Source organism: Ambystoma mexicanum, chromosome 2p, assembly GCF_040938575.1.
Source record: "Ambystoma mexicanum isolate Mex_15411 chromosome 2p, UKY_AmexF1_1, whole genome shotgun sequence".
Taxonomy (NCBI): Eukaryota; Metazoa; Chordata; class Amphibia; order Caudata; family Ambystomatidae; genus Ambystoma; species Ambystoma mexicanum.
The window spans coordinates 302,660,218-302,682,162 of record NC_090923.1 but is presented as its reverse complement, the minus strand read 5'-3'; the positions used below and the strand labels follow the sequence as shown (position 1 = coordinate 302,682,162).

Below are 21,945 nucleotides of genomic sequence, written 5' to 3'. Positions count from 1 at the left end.
TTAACAGCAAAGTGGTTCCTGGGACTGTACCAGATGATGGCACCAAAAGATGTCATATTCTTCCTGGTTCCCATTGGTTACAAAAAAATGTAAAACAAATATTTAAAAAAGTGGGGAAAAAGGGCCCTTGGTTTAGTGCAGGGGTCTGCTACCTGAAGCTCTCCAGATTATTTGGACTATGCGTCACATGATACCTTATTCACTATGGTAGCTTGGTCTTATGGGAGTTGCAGTCTAAAACATGTGGCGAGCCAAAGGTTGCAGATGTTGTATTAGTGGGAGTTGCATAATTGGTCCTCTGGTTTACGGTGGTCCTGTGGAAAATTGAAGAAAACGTTTCAAAGACCCACTATATAGTAGGGAGCGGGCCAGTGCAAGTAAATTAGCAGTGTTATTGCTTTACGGAATATGACACCCTTTCAGGGCTCTGAGATGTTATTGCATGCCATGAAGCCATAATGCAGTGGTCAGCAGCTAGTGGAAGAAGAAGCAGCTCTGGCTGGTTTTAGCCACTAGTATTGTTCAGAGTTTGTCTTTTTCCTATAGGATTTGTGGCTTCTACCGGTCCTTGGGATGGGACTTTTTTAAGGTTTTTCACGCTAATCATTTTGTGGTAATCCCTAGGCACCTGAATTTTTGTGAAGCTCCCTCAAATGATTCCTTCGCTTCTGCAGTGCAAATTATAGTGCTAGCCCAGGCTTTGGCTCATCAAGGGTCATTTTGATCCTAGATCCCTCGGTAGCCTGAAATCTCTACAGTGGCCAGAGTTGGGTTTTGCAGAAGATACAACAGCAAGCAGACCGGTCTCAGTCGGGTCCTATCTCAATGTGCCCTTTTATGTATTTGAGCAGCATGTTTCAGGCAAAGCTCCTTCTAAGATAGACGAGCAGTACTTCAGGTTCAGCTGATTGAGGAAATGTCTTCCTCGCAGGTCAGAATTAATGAATATTACTAATGTGTGGCAGATCTGCAAAGGGTTTTATACCCTCCTTATACGCATCTTGAGGCTGGTGCAGTCCCCAATGCTGGCTAACCCAAAATGAATAGCCACTCACCTCTTACTACACTGTGACTGAATTTCCTTTCCTTGGAGACCAGCTTTGTTCACATCACTGAAAATGGCAGAGGCCTTCAATCATTGGACGTACTGCTATCCAAATGAACATTTCCACTCGCCAACAAAGGAAGCTACCTGGCAGGCCAGCCAAAAGGTAATGCTGCCGGTTGTGTTTGGAGTTATCCAATCTGCCTTAGATTTCCAGAGGACCATTGCCACTGGACTATGGCTGTGCCATCAATCCTGTCCAAGCCCAGGACAATCTCCTGGAGGGAAGCTACCCAGGCCTAGCTGATGAAAAATGTGTAAACCGCCTCAATGGGAACTAATTCACTTATGTAAAGTAATACTGGCTTTATTTGAATTAACATGTTTAAACTTTAAGCTCTGTTAGGATCAAATTAGAAATAATGTGATGTCTTCATTCCTATCAACCTTAATTCCATAAGCTTTCCAGAAATGGAATAGGTACCTGTGAGCAGCCAGGAATGAAATGAGGACACGGAGGAGACCGGTTTGTGATTACACACTTTTCTTAACATAAAAGTGGGTTGGAAAATGCCTAACTATCCCTAATCTAGGAAGAATTTCCCTACCTCAACAAAACTAAGGAGTTTGTGTAGTGTCAAGATGTCCAGATAAAATGTCTGTCCTGTGTCCGTAATCCTATTCTTGCACTTGAACTAAACTTCAATGTGAGAGGGAATTGACTCTTGAGGTTTCCAAGTGGACCAATGTTCAAGTTCAAATCCGACAGAAAGGTTTCCACTGAACATTGGTCAGTTCCAGGAATCATCTTCCTTTCCTAGACTCTTTATCATAAGTCACACCACTTCAAAAATAATGCTTAGGTTTCAAGAGGTAATCCCCTTAGTACGCTTTGTTTCTCTTGGGTTATCGGCTCCCTTCCCTTTCTCTTCCTACAGGCTCTTTCCTTCTATACAATTTCACAACAGTTCATTAATTCAAGGGCATAGCCTTCTTTGAAGTGATTTACAATGGGTATTTGGTCTTCACCTGGAACACTCTCCCACCAGGTCTTACCACTCGAAATGCCTAACTTTCACTACACCTGGTGCACCTTCCTACCAGGACTTTATTATGCATATATATAACTTTACCTGATGTACTCAGGGTTTTATTATATACACACAGACTTGGCTTCACCTGATACTATCCTGCGAGGACTTTGTTACACAACGAATGAACTTCACCTGGTATATTTCTCTGCCCGAACTTTGTTATATAATTCATTCTTGTATTACACACATACTTTGCTATGCAGATACTTAACTTCACCTGGCATACTTCTTTACCAGTGCTTTATTACGTGAGTCACTTTCTTTCAATTTAGGGTTTCATAAACAACTTGCTTTGCAAATGCTCTCACTTCTTTAGTAACAGTGCCGTTTCGCTTGTGCTGTGTTTTTGAGAAGTGATTCACCTTGTGGCCACCCAGTAACCCACTTGCTTCCTTTCGGTTCACCGGTTGTTTCTATCGCTTCAACAAAACAAAACCTGCTTTTTGGCAACCTGGTTACCCCCTTGCCTCCTTGTGCTTCACTGGTGCTTCTATCACTTAGCAGAATGAAATATGCTTGCTGGCAACCAGGTAACCCTTTTTCCTTCCCAGGGCTTACTGGTTGTCTCCAGCTTTTCTCTGCTCTCCCCTGCTGTGGCATACTGGCTTCACATGTGGCCTATCAAGTGCTGCACTCCTATTGCGTCGGCATTCGCTGTGTGCAGTCCCCACTGCCTTCTCCCCTTCTGTAGAGGACCACCCACACTCTGGTTTCTCTGACCTTGTGTCGGTTTCACCCCTTGGTCGTCTGCCATGGCTTGCTTACCTTAAAAGTACTGCTCAGCGGTCGTACGGGTTGCGAGGCAGCTCAGCGTATGCAGCTTTCCTCTCTCCTTCCTCTTTTCCATTGCATCCAGCCTGCTTTTGAACTTCCCGGCTTGCTTACTCATTTGCCAACAACTAGACGGCTGCGTTGGTCGGCCAGTCTTCGTAATCATCATTACTGTGTTGCTCCTCCTCGTATCAGCCTTTATGAAGTTACTTTCCGAATGGCTTAATAGTTGTGAATGGTGAGCCCCCTGGGAAGGGATCCTCACTAATCCCTGCCTCTTCCTCATCCTGATTGCCAGCATATTTTCCCCAATGGAAGTTTGGGGATTACTCACAATAGATCTGTTTGGAGGTGGGAATGAGTGTAACCATATACCATTAAGGCATGAGGGACTCTGGAAACGTCCCTGAAATTAAAAGGGGGGGGGGGCGGTGTATGTGCTTCCCTCTGACCATGTCCTGTCACTTTCCCGAGGTGTGCCTTGCCCCAGATGGTCCTCCCTCATAGGGCCTCACAGGGCCAGGATCTGGTAGCGGCTGCCGTGCTCTGGCCATATGGGAGGGGGTCACCTCAGAGAAAGAAGTGAGGACATCATCAGATTCATCACATACCTCAAGGCCACCAGGATGTATCCATTTACAGATTTAACTCCAATTGTTAATGTTGGGCTAAGGACAGTAAGACCTTTCACGTGTTGTTTCTGAGAACACATGCCGTAAACAATGGCAACTCTGTAGAAAGAAGATGGTTCTCGCCTCCATTACACTTGGACTGAAAGCCCCAGTGCATGTCAGGCCTAGACCGTGACCTCGGGTCTTGCCTTCCCCACACCCCCATCAGAGTAGTTGGGCAATATGTTCCTGAATCTAGGTTTGTCTGTGTACAGAATCAGATGGCTGTGTGTACAGGAGTTCTAGGCCTCAGGCGCCTGGTTGTGTAAAAAATGCATGCAGACGCTGGTCAAACAATTGGGGAACCTAATATAGGCGGACCTCTCCTAGTATTCACCTTTTGCAGCCCATTTTTTAATTTATTTAGACATGAACAGTTGCTTTTGACTTGCCATATTCGCCCCTTTATTTTTGTCAAGGAACTACTCCATCACAATCGGTCCCCTTATTTGTGAACCTGCCAGCAAGGTGATCTTAACTGCCCGTGGGCAGGGGCTGAATGAGGACACAGACAGCCTGCAAAGCAATCCAGGCATCCCTGCTCCTTTCCCCATCTACTCCTTTTTCCCCCCATACCCCGTATCCCCACAATTGACTGCTTCTAATTGGGTTTCGATCAAAATGGCATTGTGCAGATGTTGGGAAAGATTTTCTTTTTGCACCTTTCGCTCCATAGATTGCTATACGACTCCTGTTATTTCTTTCTTATTTTTAACCCTGTACTGACTTTTTGGAGGAAAGTAAAGCCATCTCTTTTTTCTTCTTCCTGTTAATGGTATTCATTGAGCGCGGACCTAGCACCCTTTGCCTGTTTTTGCTTCATTCCTATAAGGAAACGGACTAGTCCCTACGATTGTCAGTACTGAAAGTCTGAATCTTTATGATCTCTTGTATTGTTACAATTGTTCACATCATCTTACAGTGAAGTGCAATTGGGATACTTTGTATGCTTATCTTTTTATATAATGGCCTTTTTTTTTTTTCTCATATGGGCCTAAAACAAGCTGGTCGTTTTTGTGAGGTTTCACTCGTGCACTTTTGCATTCTCGGTGCACATGAATATGTTTCGTACAGCTTCCAGTTAAAGACCCAAGTGAAAAAATCTGTGGGAGACAGAGCCAAGGGTCACGTCAGGGACACGAAGACCAGATCCAATGACGGTCACCACGGTCCAGTGGGGAACACAGGAGCAGCCCAGCACAGGCTCCTTTGGAGTGAGATGGCTAGAAATAGAGGAGCAGGCGACTTGTGGCACAAGCTTATTATCTGCCAAGTTTCAAGGCTCTACTCAGAACTACGGCTGCAGTGAAGTAGACTGGAGAGCTGGTCAGTCCAACAATCGGTCCAGGGGCACTTCCGAAGGTCCAGTAGGAATGGATCCTCTGACAGGAGTCAAGACTGGTTGTTCTCACCAGTTCAAGGGTCGAATCACCAACACAGTCCTTCTTGAGATCAGGAGAGAATAAACAAAACTGGAGTCGATGCTTGTCTGCTGCAGGTGTCGTCTTCATGTCACGAGTGGGCTGCTCACACACTTTCCATATTTACACTAGCCATACACACACACACACTCACTGACCCTAAACACCATGCCCACTCTCGCACATTGACGTCACTTGCACACTGCCACATTGCATGCACGCACACACTGCTCTCTAAACCCTCACACTCACCCCACACGTTCACTGCCTTGCACACACAGCACCACGCACATTGGCTGTCCCAGCACATGTTGCGTTTTGCTCTCTCCCCCTTGTGCTCTTCCCCCCCTTGTGCTCTTCCCCCCCTTGTGCTCTTCCCCCCCTTGTGCTGTTCCCCCCCCCTTGTGCTGTTCCCCCCCCCCTTGTGCTCTTCCCCCCCTTGTGCTCTTCCCCCCCTTGTGCTCTTCCCCCCCTTGTGGTCTTCCCCCCACACCAGGCACTTGTCAACCCGCATGTACACACTTCTCCACCCGAGGCATTTGTCCACCTGCACGTACACACTTCTCCACCCCCACATACACACTCCTCACCCCCCACATACACTCATCCCACACCAGGAACTGTGCCCTCCCCACACACACAGCTCACATAAAGCACACCCCCCCGCCACTGCCCACACATGCACACTTCACGCACCAACACTGTGCCCACACTGTGAGAAGGCTGATGGTACTCACATCTACTCCCCGGGCATCTTCTGTTCAGGTGGCCTGGGAAGGGCCATCGCTTTTGGATACCAACACTCGGGGTGCACAAGCATGGGAGGATCACCCGAGTGGAGGGTCCTTGGGGATTGGAGAGAGGGTACCTGAAGGCGAGACATATAGCACCCCTTTCATGATACTGACCTCCCCTCGCGTTTATGGACTATTGCCAATCTCATCCCATCTTCCACTGTAGTTTTCCCTTGAGTACTGAAAAGAGGCAACTAAGAGTAGTGAAGATTTCCTATTCTTAACAAGACGTTTGGAGGTATGTAGCAATGTAGATCAGGCATGTCACACTAATAGGCTTAAGCAGGATCAGGCAATTGAGTATACTTTGTTTCACCTCTAACCTGTTCGTAGTAGAGGAGAGTATAAAAGGTGGCATTCAGAAGCACATAGGAGGAGCTGTGCACAGGAGCGAGAAGCCAAGATGCTTAGGTGACTGTGCAGGACTGGGAGCCCTTGTGAGAGAAGTCATACAGCAGGCACTGCCAGAGAGCAGAGGTAGAGCCAAACATGAATGCTGTCATGTGCTGAGCAGAGTATCCACTAAACAAAGCTGCAGAGACCCGGTAAGTGTCAGGAGACACTAGGAATGCCAGAACACTTGGAATGCCAGAACACTCAAAGCTACCTCGTAAATATTAATGGTCCACAAAAACAATGAAGTATAACACTTTCTGAATGCCGTACTTAATGAAAGGTGCTGTTTAAGCTTGCGCCATTGAAAATTACATTTTTTGACTACAAGACAGAAGGGTAAGGGGATCAGGATAAAATGCATTTGTTAGTCAAAAACCTCACAATATACACTTCATAAACCTGGTTGATGTTGGTTCCTGATATCGCCATTCAATGCTCCTAATTACACTTCATCTGATCCCAAATATTGAACCTTTCCATGGTACCCTTTGTAAAGCACGGACATAGGATTGCGCCAATCTGTTTTTCAATGCGTACCGCTTATCTGGTCAAAGCTCTTAAGCGTTTTAGGCATGTAACTTCATTCTTTTAAAAACATCTTATGGCACTCGTTTAAGTTGAAGTTAGAGTTTTCTCAGTTTAACAAGTACACTGAATGTTGCTCAGTGTCGCAAACATTCCATGTATAAGTTTGTTTTGGTATGATACCTGGGGCTGGATTACAGAAACTTTGCACCGGTGCAAGTGCAAGGTTGCACAGTATTAGTACTAGGGCAATGTTTGCCCTATTTCTGATATTAGAAAACCATTGCACCATGACCAGTAAAGTTTGGCATTGTATAAGCACCAGGGCAAAAACTGCCCTAGTGCAAAAAAGATACATTTGCAGTGCATTTTTGTGCCAGGGCAAACTTTGCCCTAGTGCGAATGCCGTGCAATTTTGGATTTACACCGGTGCAAAGTTTCTGTAATCTGGCCCCTAGTGATGGATTGCATTTTGATGCTTGGTTTTTGATAGTTTCATTGGTCTCCGTTGATAGGTGATATAATTTCTAATTCTGTAATGAAAGAGGTCTTTGCGAAATAGTTTTGTAAAGATCTTTCCAGATCACTGCAATGTACACTTTGTTTTCAGTGTGTTTCTTGAGGCACAATGTGAGTCTTTGGGATAGCACTGAAGGTTCATCCTAGTCTGTAATTAGCGAGATTGGCAATGCAGTTCACTCGTGTGTGGGTTCATTTGTTCCCAATTTTCCATTTTGTTCTGCAATATTGCAGAACAAAATGGACAATTGTGTAATTGTTTTCTATTTGGTGATTAAGCGTTGTAGATTTTGCATATATAGTGTTCTTCTGTCCTCAACATGCATTTCTTGCAATTTGTCAGTGAAGTTGGTGGTCTTTTTCTGTATCCTATCGCGAATATTTCAATTTATATAGTTTATAAAGCACCAAATTACAGTGATAATGTTCACCGTGCTGAGATAGAACCCTCCACCCCCCTTTCAAAGCATTTTGAGACTTTAGGATACTGTTTTTGTTGTAGCAAACACTGGACCTTGAAACATATTTTCAAAGATGCCACTGAAAAGTGCCAGGAAAATGTGGTTCTGCATGCAAAACCCGAGTATCTGTCCATCTGCTCTATTCTGCATTGTTAAAGTGGCCCCAATCAATAATCGATAATCAATAAACAAACACAAGAAAAATGTGTAAATACAAGTGGACGAGAACACCCAGCTTTAGTCAAACATGAATCTGCCAGGAAAACACAAAAAAGCATTCTCATTGTTACAATGTAAAATGCAAGCTTTAATAAAGAAAACAGCTTCTCAGAGTGGTTAAGGGAATATAGTATCTATACATCCTATGCTTGACGACTATTACGGTTGCATATTCTTTAACTGATGGCTCCTCCAAAAGCCAGCAAGTGTTTGCTATGTTTTGCTACCTCATTGGTTGGCACCATGCTCCAGGACAGTTCGTGCCACTGGTGGGGCTCAAAAAGTTACAAAATGTCACTAGATCAACCATGACGTGGTCTCATCTGACCTTGCACACTTTAATGCGATGACAGGATGCGTGGTGGAAAAGAGATGGGCAGACTGCTGTGATTCAGTTTGAAGAAGTCAACTCCCTTCCCATTCTCAGGCCTGAGACCGTCCTCTGCCAATTTGCTTGTGGCCTTGACATTACCCCTGTGTTTGGCTTTACCACGGAAATAGCAGGTGCGCTGTCTCGTTGAGCCAGGAATAAATGGTCATTATTCCAATCATGTAGTAGGGGACCTCATTTTCATCTATTTGAGTTTTCTGCTATTCGAACCCATATTTGATACTTTGTGTATTTATTTATTAGGAGGCGGTTTGGCACAGTAGACATTTGCACATGGCGATCAAAAGCGAACTGTATTTTCTCACTGCTACCGTTGGAAATTAATTCAATTTTAGAATTGAATGCTGTGCAAATGTTATCTAGTGGTTTTAATTCCCTGTTGCAGGCCCCCGTGTTTCATAGCCTTGACGCGCAAGCATCTGTCTGAATATTGTGTGGCTTGGCACTGTGTCTAAAAATGTTTCAATGTCAGGATTCAGTATTTCAGAATGAAGGCCTTTCACAGTTCTGTCTAAAATGGCGATACATTGGTTTACTCTGTCGTATTCATTTTCTTTGTGCCTGATTTATGTTCTTTGTGTCTCATGCATTGCATGCCACCATATGTTTAGTCCCTGCCCATATATGCTGCCACCTATGTCTACCTATATTTGTGTCTATGCTTGTGTAACCCTATTTGGGTCTGCTCCATCCTTTTTAATCTTGTATCTACCCTCTATTTAGGCCCTACATTGTGTTGAGCAACCTATTCTACTCTTTGTATATGTCGGCTGCATTGTCTCTAATGTTTAAACTAATTGATAACGGGTCACCTGTCATATTTGTCAACTTGTACATTCATTCACCTCTGCGAACGTCTGAACGCAGGGTCTGGGGTGCATTTTATCTGCATCATAACATTCCTCCCTCTGGTCAATTTATTAACCACATACCATTAAGTTGTCTTCTTCTCCACGCTATCTTTAGGAATCCACACCCTAGAGACCCCCTTTTAGGCTGCGTCCCTGTTCCGCATATGCCTCTGTGCTACACGTTAAAAAGCAGCATTCGCCATCTCCTTCACAATCCACTCAATACTGTGTATAATTTTGAGGATCTAATGGGGGTTAAAATCTTGTACCAGGAGGCCCAAATGACCTTTCTATGGCATGCATACAGGGTTGTTTATTTGTTTGGGTGTGAACGTGAGTTATATTATGGTCACCCAGAATTATTGTCAACATGTGCTTCTTCACTATTTTCTTTCCTGCTCTTCTGTATGGTTTCAGTATTATCTGTAGGACAGAAAGGCCAATCAGTACTAGTATTGCTATTAGGATTTTAAATGCATTACCCCACCAGGTAGGTACCCATGAGAACAAGTAATCAAACCAGTCCTCATCTTCTGTTCTATCAGTCTCCTGCACTATTGATTATACAGTTCTTGCAGGGACGTTATTGCTTCGGTCAAGCTCCCATTCTGCTAATTGTTTGCTGGAGAATGTACAACAATTTGAGCCTGTCTTTGCGCACACTCCCCCCTCCATGGCAGTGGGGCGGTCAAGGACATACCTGTTCTGGAGAGTCATCACTGATAGCTCTCAATTCCTTCTTAATTGCGTTAAGTCCCTTTGCAGTGGCATTGATCATTAGCAGTAACTTCCATCTGGTTATCCGCCACTACTTAGCATTGGCAGCTTTTTGTAAGACAGGGACAAGGAGGGATGCAAAGAAAATTGGTGCTTTGCTGAGCCGGTTTTCAGGTAGTATCTTATCCAGTGACGCAACACTTTTCTTTGAGAAAGAATTGTCTGTTTTTGTGAGCTGTATTGTCAAAGATAGTTTATTCATTTGTTTATTATCTATCGGTGAATATGCACCCCCTCCACAATCTGGTTGGATCTGGATTAAGCTTTGGTACCACAGGCCCAATAGTGGTCCATGGGCATTGCTGGGCCTACTTTCATACCTGGCAAATCCAGGATGTGACCGCACTGTTCGTTCTCTCCTACTTTTAAAGTGCCATTGTTTCTGAAGCACACAGAGGCATTCACCATCTATCTATGTTGTTCGGCCCTATTTTGTCTATCCAAGTTAACAAATTGGTAATTTTTGGCCACACATCAAGACATTCACTGTTTGCACCTATCCACATTCCTACACATAGTCCTACCAGGGCTTCTGCCTACATACCATTATTCCTTCAACCCATACCATTATTCCTTCAGCCCATCCTTCAGAAGTATATACTTCACCAATTATGTGCAATTGTGGTCTATTCCAATAGAAGGGTTTTTTTCTTTTGAGGTTTTTTTATGTGGTGCAGTTTATGAAAAAAAAAAGTAACCATTTTATCACAATTAAAAGAATACCAAAGTGTTGGATCCCAACTAAGATATCTATGTCCATCACTCAGTAGCCTCCCACCTTGTGTTAAAATGTCTAGTATTTCCTAATTTTCCTCCATAAAACACGTTCCCCATTATGAATGTTTTTCACTGTTTTTCTTCCGATGGAACTGTTTCCCAGCCAATAGCTAGGACTGCTTCACTTCTCGGCCCTGCTAATGCAGCACAGTGACATAAGAGATGGTTGTTTGTCTCTATTTTGCCATCCCCACACAGCCGGCAAACCCTCAAAGCTCTCGTACTCGTAATTGTTTGCCCAAGAGATCAACTGCGCCCTCTTTAACCATTTCTCTGCTGTTTATGAATTCTGACCATGTTGCTCCCTCGCATCTTAGAAGCCCGGGGTAAGTAAGCCTCCCAAGGGGGGCGCTAGAGTGCCCGAAGCCAAGATGGCTGCACTTTCCTAACCTCCGTGTAGAATCGGCCGTGTGGGGAGATTCGCACACATATCCATCGGGCATAAAATTGCAATCCCAACAGCAGGAGACCCAGCTTTAGGTGCTGTGCCTAATGGCCCGAGTCTGTCCTCTGGCAGAGTTCTGAAGGTGCCAGGAAGTACTCAAGAGTGTGTTGAACCTGGGCGGAGTGTACACAGTGTGCAGATACTACAAAGAGTGGTAGGGGAGCCCCCGCCATTGCGATCCGGGGTGGAGCACCGGGTTCGATGACGTGGTGTGGGATCTGGGAGACGTGGTCAGCACAGCCAACACTAGGTGGCCGCACATCCGAAACGACAATAAATTGCAGCCAAAAGCTCTGGCAAATGAAGAGGGCAAGCCCTGCACTGCAGTGAGTGGACTCTACAGCAGCAGATGAATCAGCCACTCAGCTGGAAGATACTGGCTGTGGAGAGGCCAATGGGGGGCTGCAAGATAAACTTTCAGGAGCACCGAAAAGCAAGGGGAAGTTAAACTGGGTCAACGAGCTCAACAGCAACCAGCCTGAAAGGATCTCCTGGCTAGAGTGACAGTGTGGCAGTAGTGGATCAACAAGGTGAGAGGGCCCGGGACAGTGCTGGAGGGCCCCCCTGCCATGAAACACCAGTGAAGGGCACGGAGTGGGACGAGCTTTCAGGAAGGGTGTCAGCTTAACCACAACCCGGGTGGGAAAAGCCGAGTCTGGGTGAGATGCTGCCCGAGCAACATTGACTGCCTGCAAGTGAGTGGCCTGCACCCCTGGGATCCCCGTGTGTGCACAGTGTGCCACTTGGACAGTACAGAGGACTAGTTGGAAGGGCGGCAGGTTCCCCCTTAACCAGAATGCAGAGTTATGCGGGGTGTATATAAAAGTGTTAGGCAGGCTCACCTGTGGAAACTGTTTCTTGGACTGGAAGGGAATCGGCACATCAGACCTGCAGCCACAGGAGGGACGATAGACAGGACTGCTGGGGTCATCAACACCTGGCTTGGAGGTGCACTCTGGGCGAAACGATACAGGGAATGTCTCCAATTACCTAGCAAAGTGCGGGTCGCCCCCTATGCCCAGACCATCAACAATAATAGAGTTCCATGGTCAGGAGGAGGGCCAGTCATTGGGTCCCCCGAAAGCAGTCGTCCCTGCACCAATATAAGACCAACACTGGTGTGGGATCTGAACAGGTCCAGGGATTCTCAATGGTGACACCTGCAGACAGTAATATGATTGGGCCCTTCCGGAGTGAGGCGAGGGCGAGCTAGGAGCGCTGCAGCGTGGTGGAAAGTGAGCTGTGTGGCTGAAGGAAATAAGAGACAGCTCTGCCTGACCTTTTCTGAGAAAGGATTAAATAAAGGCAGTGAGAAGATGTTGGTCCCCCGGGACAATGCAACCAAGATACCTCCCCTGAGTGGAGAGGAGCTGCTCGCGAGCTCAAGTGGAGGGGCCAGCAGTCAGAACTGAGCCGAATACTAGCCAAGATGAAGTTGGGCTTTGCATCCATCGATACTCAACTGGACGGGATGGCCTACAAAGTAGACAGGATGCAAGAGCACATCGAGAGGGAGAGTGGGAGCATATCGGAAACTGAACACTGTTTGGGGGCACTCGAAGACGCTAGTGGCGAGACGGTGCATGCCATTCAGAAGCTGCAGAGGGATGTCAGACTGATTAAGGAAAAGAATGAGGACCTTGAGGGGAGATTCTGGAGAAATAACATCCGGGTGTTGGGAGTGCCCGAATCGGTCCCTCAGCGGAATATAGGCCTTTCTGGAGAATTTCATTAAGGAGGTCCTGCAGGGACCCCATTATCAACCCAATTCTTGGTGGAAAGAGCGCACCGGGTGTTGCAATCGTTCCCTAGACCGGGACAAAATCCTCGCCTGATTATTGCGCATCTATTAAACTATAGGGATCGAGATGCGATACTTGGAAGGGCCAGGGAACTGGGAGACCTCATGTATGAGAATGGCAAGGTCTCCTTCTACCCGGACTTTACTCCTTCAGTCCAGAGAGACTGCCTCTCCTTTTTGGCAGCAAAGAGAGCTCTTTGCAACCGGGAAATACAGTATGCCATGCTGTACCCGTCTAAGTTACATATTAAACATGAAGGCCAGGGCCATTTCTTCACTAACCTGGGAGCAGTGTATGAGTTTATAGAATTGCTTCCGAAGAACCCTCCTGACCCATGATGGAGGGACACTAGCTGGTGTGAGGGGGTTGGTAGGCCTATTGCGTTACGTATATATCAGTTTGAGCTGCTCAGAGTCAACGGGGGGTCAAGGATGCTGGGGAAAATATGTGTTTCCTAATGGTTGTTGGATATGTAATTTAACAAAATGTAATGAATCGGTCCTGCTGCGTAATGTGAAAAAGCTATTGCGATCTCCCCCCGAGGTCTAGGGAGTTCAGTGGTCCCTTGGGTAGTAGTGTCTGGTGCCCCCGTGCAGTGGCCCATGGTAAACCAGTTGTTGTGTGTGACAGGGTGGGAGGGACATGTCACTGCGAGTTGGGGGTGGGCAGTGTGGGTGGGGGAGGGTGTAGCGGGGGAGTTGTGGGGAATGTTGGGTGTTAGTTGGAAAAAATGATTCACATCTCATACACTCAGGAATTAGCCAAGGTACAGCTTATGTAAGAATGGCGGAACAGCAGCCGCATGTGCATGATATATCAGTGAGTAATGACAATAGGTACTTAGCTGGAACATGCAGGGTCTTAATAACCCACGCAAGGCCCGCAAAGTGGTTCAATTTTGCGAGCTGTACGGCTCCAAGGTGGTCCTGCTGCAGGAAACGCACCTAGTGGGTTGACCAAATGAGGGAGTTGCCAGGTCCTGGGGAGACTGCAGGCACTATACATCATACTCAACGTATTCCGCAGGAGTGATGACTCTCATGCATAAATCGTTGGGCTTCCGCATGTCTGCAATAATTATAGACCCAAATGGTAGATTTGTAATTCTGTCCAGCTGTCTGGGCACCATGATGGTCATGTTTGTTAACATCTACAAACCCAACATGGATGACCCTGGGTTTTTTGAGTCACTGGTGAACAAGTGCCACAGGTTTCTTCATACGGGCCTGGTTTGGGCAGGGGAATCATCTCAATATTGTGCTGGACCCACAGAGAGACCGATCAGTTGGGGGGACCGCCTGAGGTCTAAGGCAGCGGAGGTAGTGTTGGGGGTGTATGCTGGAGGTTGCTGGGTCCGGAGGAGAGGGAATACTCATTCCATTCGACGGGACCTCCTTGCGACTATATATAGGCCGACCTCTCACAGATACACCGGACGACCTAATGCGTCCTCTTCCGCAGAACATTATCTGATCACTCACTGGTTCCCTGGTCGGTGAGCATGGAGGGGGAGAGTGCGCAACATCCCTTCTGGAGATTTAAGGCTGTGGCATTATCAGACTTGTTGTTTAAGAGTGAAGTGCACCATTTTATTAAGTGTTACTTTAGCGTGAACCTGGGCTCAGTGGCTGTGATGAGCACTGTCTGGGCAGCATTTAAAGTGGTGCTTCGGGTTGGTTGCGTAGCACTGGAGTTGGGCGTATTAAAAACAATCCGCAGACAGCTAAAAGAGACAGATGTAAAGATCAAAGCACTAGAAGGGTAGGTAGGCACGGGAAGGGGGGCTTGGGCCTATGGCTAAACTGTGGGAAGAGTTGGATACATTTAACGACCTGGCGGAAAGAGAGGTTAAGTACTTTGCACACCCGGCTATTGGCTAAGATATGGAGAGCAATTAGCAATGATGATTCGCCACGAGAGAGAATGCATAAATATAGCAGCCTTAAGGACGCTGGAGCGGACAGTAGCGGTGAGAAAGGTGGACATAGCCGTCACCTTCCGTCAATACTATCAGAACTTATATGCTTCAAAGGGGATGCTGCCCAGGGAGGAACTAGAGGGAAACATCAGGGAATCTGCCCTCCCAGTACTGAGTGAGGAGGCGTTGGGGGCGCTGGACACCCCATTACAATAGATGAGGTCCTCCACGCGATTCATGCTCTGCCTACATCTAAGGTGCCTCGCCCAGACGGCATCTCGGCCGAGTTTATAAGGAGTGGGGGCCAGAGGTAGCACAACACATGCTAAAGATGTGGGAGGAGGGTATGAGAGAAGGGCGACTCCCATCAACAATGCGGAAAGCTGGAATTACATTAATCCTGAAGCCAGAGAAGGACCCCTTAGATTGTTCTTCATACCGCCCGATATCGTTGTTGTGATACACAAATATTCGCAAATATTCTGGCGGACAGACTCCTCCCACAAATATCCCATATAATACATGTAGATCAATCGGGCTCATCCAATCTGCGCAGGCTATTTGCGATTCTGGCCCCGATCGACCCCAGTGTGCAGGAAGCGGCTGAGCTTTTGGACGTGGAGAAAGCTTTTGATTCTGTTGAGTGGGACTACCAGTTGGAAGTGTTGCGTCAGCTGGGAACCCCACCATATTATATAGCAGCAGTAAAGCTGTTATACGCGGGATCAAACGCATGCATTGGGTTTGGTGGTATGAGGTCTAAGCCCTTTGCGCTAGAGTGGGGGACCAGACAGGGCTGCTCGCTCTCTCCCCTGCTTTTTGCTGCAGTGATTGAGGTGATGGCGGTCCGACTGTGGAAAAATCACAGGTGTCGCAGCCTTGCCCTGGGGGGGACCAGGGAACTTTTGTCATTATTTGCCGCAGACAGGATCCTATATCTTAATGATCCGATGACTAATATAGCCTCAGTGTCACAGGAGGTGATGGGATTCGGGGAGGCCTCGGTGTGAGGTTAAACAAGGGGAATTCCACCCTGTTCCCATTGAACGAGCGCTCAGAGAGATCTCTGAATACAGAGGGATACAGATGGGAGCAACGGGCGGTCACATACTTGGAGTGAGGATCAGTAGAGACGCTCGAACGCTACTGGCAGACAACCATCTACAATACTTGTAAACCCTGAAAGCAAAGGTAGAAAGGTGGTGTAGGCTCCCCCTCCCGTTATTGGGCAGGATAGCAGTGGCTAAGATGGTGGTGGTCCCCAAACTGGTGTGTATTGCATTCCTTGTTGTACCTGTGGCTGCTAGATACCATTTGGAAAGGATTGCTGTTGTGTGTGATCAAATGTGTCGTGTTATTGCTGCGATTGTAGTAGGTCATAAGCACAATATGCTGGGGGGTATACAGAACCCCTTTTGAGCTATACTGTTGCCATATCTGTGCACTGCCCCTCCCCCTGTACATATCTATGAATAATTCCCCATTCTTCCACATGTCACACATGGCCCCCAGATCCTCAGACGCCCAAATCGTGTCCTCATGCTTTCAAATCCTCCTCCAAATCCATACCCTCTTCCTTTCAGCACATACCCCTTCCCCTCTGGTGCCAATTGTCTTCCCCTCTTCCTGCTAAATATCTGTTAGTACCTGGCTGTGGGCCTCGCTGACCTTGCTTCTCTCCCCTGACATTGGTAATCATCAGCCTTCCTACAGATATTTTTGACAGTTTCTTCTGCACCAATTTCACTTCCTCCCTCTGCCTCTCCAATTTTATTTCTTTTTTTTCTCCTGTTTTATTTGGCAAAAAAACACATTCAATTGTATCTCAGGCCATGGTTTTGCCTAAATCCCTATTTCCTTTAATTGATTGGTGCGCCATCTGGGAGCACTGACTTAAAATGTAATAAAATAGTTACATTTGTGTCCCAATTCCCTCTAGGTTCCAATTGCCACTTCTCCTGAATCTCCTGTATGTATGCATTGGGGGATTCATTCATGCCCATTTTCCGTTTCATGATCACGCTCATGTCTCATGTCTTGTGTCTGGAAATTGTACCCTTAATGCCCTCCAAACATCTACTCGGCAATTAAGGGGTGAACCATCATTTGTAGTGATCTGTGCTGTTACCCTGGGATAGCCTGCTCTTATCCATATGTCTTCTGACTTTTACCCCCAATATGGAAGCAAATACACTCTTCATATCTCCTATTGCCAATGGCATTCCAAACATTTGCCTTTCCAACTCATAAATCCACTTCCCTGCATTTAATTTGGTGATTAAATTGTCCTAGTCTGTCTGCAGCCATGGTATATACTGAGCCAGCTCCCTTCCTTTTTGGAGCAATTGTCAATGGTTGTCATCCCTGCATTCTGTACCGACGTGGCCGCTCCCATTCATCCTTTCATTTTTACGGCTACACTATTTTCTTGGTGGCTTGGCAGATGTCTTAACCTATTTACATATGGCATTTTCCTTCCTGAATTTACTGGCAGTACCCCCGGGAGTGAGGGAAATCCACTCTGTGTTTTGTCATCCCACATATCTGTTAATACGCCCTCCGGTGTTGTGGGCTTGCACGCTTAAGGAACTTGTGCTGCTTCCTCATCCACCTCTTCTTTCCAATCATCACCTTCTCCGTCACTTTCTTCTATCTCCCTATTACAACCACTTCCAATACTTTCACACATGCCTCTTTCCATCTCCTCTATTGTGTCTCGGCTAACGCAGTTCCAATTCTCCCTCATGTTATTTTCTCTTTCCCTGTCCTCTGTCACTTTTCTGCTAAGCCAAGCACTAACTTCCCTCCTATACCAGCCTCTCCTTTTTTCCTGCTTGTCTCTTCTTTACAATGCCTTCCCATTGTCATTCTTGGTATTTACCCCATCTATTTTAAATATTATTTGCCCTACCGTCCACTTGTCTGGGGTTTACTGTTTTTTTATTTTCTCTTGTATAGCGCACATCGATCCAGGGGCACCTGGGCATTGTGGAGGAACCAGTTACATGTTGCCCAGAGGCGGTGGTCCAGTACAAAATAAAGTTACATCCAGAGTGTATAATTCAACAGATTCATATTCGAAAGGAAGCTTACGCACTGCATACAGTTTAGGCAAACAACCAGGTTTTTAGGGCTCTGCGGAAGGTCCAGTAGGATTGTTCCACCCTTAACGCATGTGGGAGGTAATTCCATTGCTTGGCCGCAATGACTGGGAAGCTTTTCCCTCCTGCTTTGGAGCATTTGGTTCTTGTCCCCTTTTCTCGTGCTTTGCACCATTTTTAATTCTTCCTTTGCTCCTGCCAATTGTGCTTCTGCACTGCGAAGAGCATAATTTTCTCCTTGCAATGTTAACGCATTTCTTGTGTCGCCCTACGTTCCTTGCGCGATAGTATCTTCTCTGGGGTTAACATTTTAGGATTTGTATAAGCTGATTGCAACACGTATAATCCTGGCACAGTCGCAAAATGAAACGCTATGTGGATTAAAGGAAGGCACCGTTGGTTGTCCATGCCCTTCTTCATGTGGTTTGATATTCTCTTTTCTAACCTGCGCCTCCAACATTTTCCATAGCTCAAATATGCTTAACCTGTTTTGCAATTCGTACCCTTTGTATGTACATATGCATTTATTGCAGCAGCCTGTTTGAATGTGTCCCTTGTTGAGACAATGGCTGGAACACTTTGCCAGCCATCTCTTTGACCCATTGTTAAAGGTGCTTAACAATTTTCTCCAGCATTGGGTCTTTCATGGATTCACATGCTTTAAATATTTCCCACCGACAGACTGGGAATACTCTGTAACATTTTGTTATAGCTTATAATAGAGCATTTAAGCTCACTGTAGTAGCTCATCCATGTCCGGTTGGGTACATTCTGCCTCAGCCAATGATGGGACGTCGAGTGACATCTTCAGATTCTAACCACACATCATGCTGAGGAGTCCTCAAGGCTTTCTCTCTTGGAGAAAAAAAGTGCAGAGATCAACATATTTTGTCAAAACTTTGAAATACTGCTTCACAACTTTATAAAAACAAAATCTATACAGATAGGTGCTTTTCATAATATGTAAGACAAAATGTGTTTTAATGCATGCTAGTATAATGGAATTCAGAATGTGTATGAGGGAGACGAGCATTCTGAATGCACATACTGTCTCTACCCTAATCGCATTCAGGAGGATTGTGAATTGTGTGCCACCTTTAGCACAAAACCCCTCAAGGATAGAAGGAGGGCAACCCCTTTGGTTGAAGAAGGGCAGATACCCACCTTCAGAGGCTGAATCCTCTAGAGTGGTAGAGGACTGATCAGACAGGCCAAAAACCTATAAAAGGGTCCGGTCAGAGGAGAGAATGTCTTCTGCTACCTTCAAGAGGAAAAAAGGATGAATGGAAAAATCCATCGGACGGCCTCGCCTACAAGGGACCCGCCAAAGGCAAGATTTATGTAAAAATCTGCTGTAAGCGCTCTAACAAGCGCAACAATTCCCACTGTTGCCCCCGAAAACCATAGTCTACGGCGCCACGATCGTCCACAGCACCTTTAAAAACCATCGCCGGCCTAGTCATCGCCGACAACCATCAAACCATAGTCGTGGACCTTGCCTAGGGGTAAACAGACAAAATCTTCATCATCGACAATATCGTCCACACACCCGTTGAGGACACCCGTGACTGCGATGACTCCGTTATCGGCAGTGTCGGCTACTCCCCATCGATGATGAGGGTGCCGCCCACAGAAGGCCAAACAACGTCGATGGCAGCATTGACGATACATAGAAAGCCACCAACACATTTCCTGTCTGCACCGTCAACAGGCAGGGGGTGGTGAAAAAAGAAATTAGAGCGTCCTCCTCTATGTGCATGCAGAAAATATCAAAAATCGGGAAAACTAAAGGAAAATTGGAAAAACGAATGCACAAACACCGGTTTGCAGACAAATCTATACCAGATGGAAAGGAACAAGAAGCAATAGAGGGCTCTGCACCTTTACAACAAGCCCCAATAGTTCTTAAACTGGCTCTCAGAACCCTGCACTCACCTAATGTTGAAGACCAGGCCATAGTAGCAGAAAGCGGGGAGCCATCTTCTCCTCAGTCATCCGAGGGAGACACTGATCACCCTATAGCGTCCAAAGGTCTAGCCCTGTCTCCGGTCTCATCAATTTTTCCAGACCAGATAATGGCGCACCATATGGATTCATAATTTGAACAGGGGTATTCACCCCAGTCATCTGAAGGAGACAATATTCTCTACTGGAAGCACTTGTGGATCCAAGGGTACAGTAGTTATTGGATCCGATGTTGACGACCCCATCAGCCCCTCCACAGCCAACAGACACTTTACTCAACCCACAGTTGCTGTTATCGTTACAGATATCTACTCTGCAGTCCCTACTTGAACAACTGGATTCTAGGCTACCAGTGAATTTAACACCACCCACAAGCATCCAATGAGGTTCCAGGGCCTTCGGGGGGGGGGGGGGACCCTGCTGGTCTAACAGAATGGCTACAAGAAACCAGGTGAACGAACCAAGAGAATATCAACCCACCGGGCGTATAACCTCACCGCAAGCCTATAGGGCACATACAACGTAAAAGGACCTGCAGCCCCATTAGAACACAAGTGGCTTCCCCAAGGCCACAACATTCCCTATACAGTCAAGAAGAGTGAGAACTCCAATCTTCTACCACAGATGATGATGGAGGTAACAGGTACACCAACACCTCTACCTCAAAATCACTGCAGTCAGGCAACTGGGAGGACACAGACCTGGCTCTAAACCAAGACTCTGAAGAACTGTCCCATCAGTCTCCACCTGATGACATAACAGCATTTCACAATATGGTCCAAAAGGCTTCTGATGAATTTGCCTTAATACATTCTGAGCAGAAAAGCATAGTTTCCTTTTCTATTTAATGCACAAGCACAGAAAGGCGGTTATGTCCACTCCCATTTTAGACCATGTTTGGGAAGAAAGCATGTTACTCATGAGAATACCTTTCCCGGAACCAGCATTAAAGGCTGTTTAGAACATTTTATGCACCAGAGGTATCTCTGAAATGCCTTATATCCCAGCCAACACCCTACTCTGTGGGATCAGTAGCAGCATGCAGAAAATCAAACCTGCAAGGTAAAAAATGCACACTAGCACCTGACTATGACAGCAGGAAAGAAGACGCATTTGGAAAGAAAGTTCTGGCCACAGGAGCTACGACAGTAAAAGCGGCTAATTCACTGGCAATAATCTGGAGATAGGACTGCGAGATGTGGAACTGGATGGTGCTGCTAATATAATAGACTACTCGCCAGAGGTTAAAAGAAAGCAATCCCTGGCCATCTTACGAGAAGGGGTAGATGCCTCCAATCATGCGATCAACATCGTAGGTGAGTTAGCGGAAACAGATTTTAAACAAATCAGTAATGGAGTCGAGCTACAGAGACAGGTATGTTTAAAATGCACAGATTTCAGAGCAGATGTTCAATCAAAGATACTAGATATGCCTTTCGAGGGAGACCAATTCTTTGGTCTCAAAATTAACGCCCTGAATGAAAAGGACGCAGATACAATGAGATGGCTCACCATGCTAACAGTGAGACACACTTTTTGCTCCTTCCGAGAGGCCTCCGGTCATTCCACAGAAAGGTATACCAGAGGGGAACCTGATATTCAGACTTACTACCAGGGGGATCGCTGGGCTTACCCATACAAACAAAAGGACTACAAGCAAGCGCCAAGCAGGCAACAAACATCCACCTCTAGGGTCAGACAGCAAAAACAAGCCTGACTTCCATCGACCAGCTACACCCACGCCCCAACTGCGGCAAGTGGGGGTCGACTTGCAGTACCTTCTACAGCAGAGGCAACTGTTATCTAGACAAGTGGGTTTTAGACTTCATACAAATTCCAAGGAAACCCCCCTCCAAAGCCCCCAATATTTCAATACCAGCCACACATAAACATCTTAATGAGCGAAGTGGAGAAACTGCTCATAAAAAACGCAATCGGAAAAGTGTCAAACCCTCAGGGGGGCAAGGGCACCTACTCCAGACTCTTTGTGCCGACTCATGGT

The 21,945-nt window shown here is 46.3% G+C and overlaps 1 protein-coding gene across 11 annotated transcripts in view; it reads left to right on the top strand.

Moving 5' to 3' along the window:
• WNK2 (WNK lysine deficient protein kinase 2) overlaps positions 1 to 21,945 on the top strand; it is a 1,473,871-nt gene that overhangs the window by 661,054 nt on the left and 790,872 nt on the right. The window lies entirely within an intron of this gene.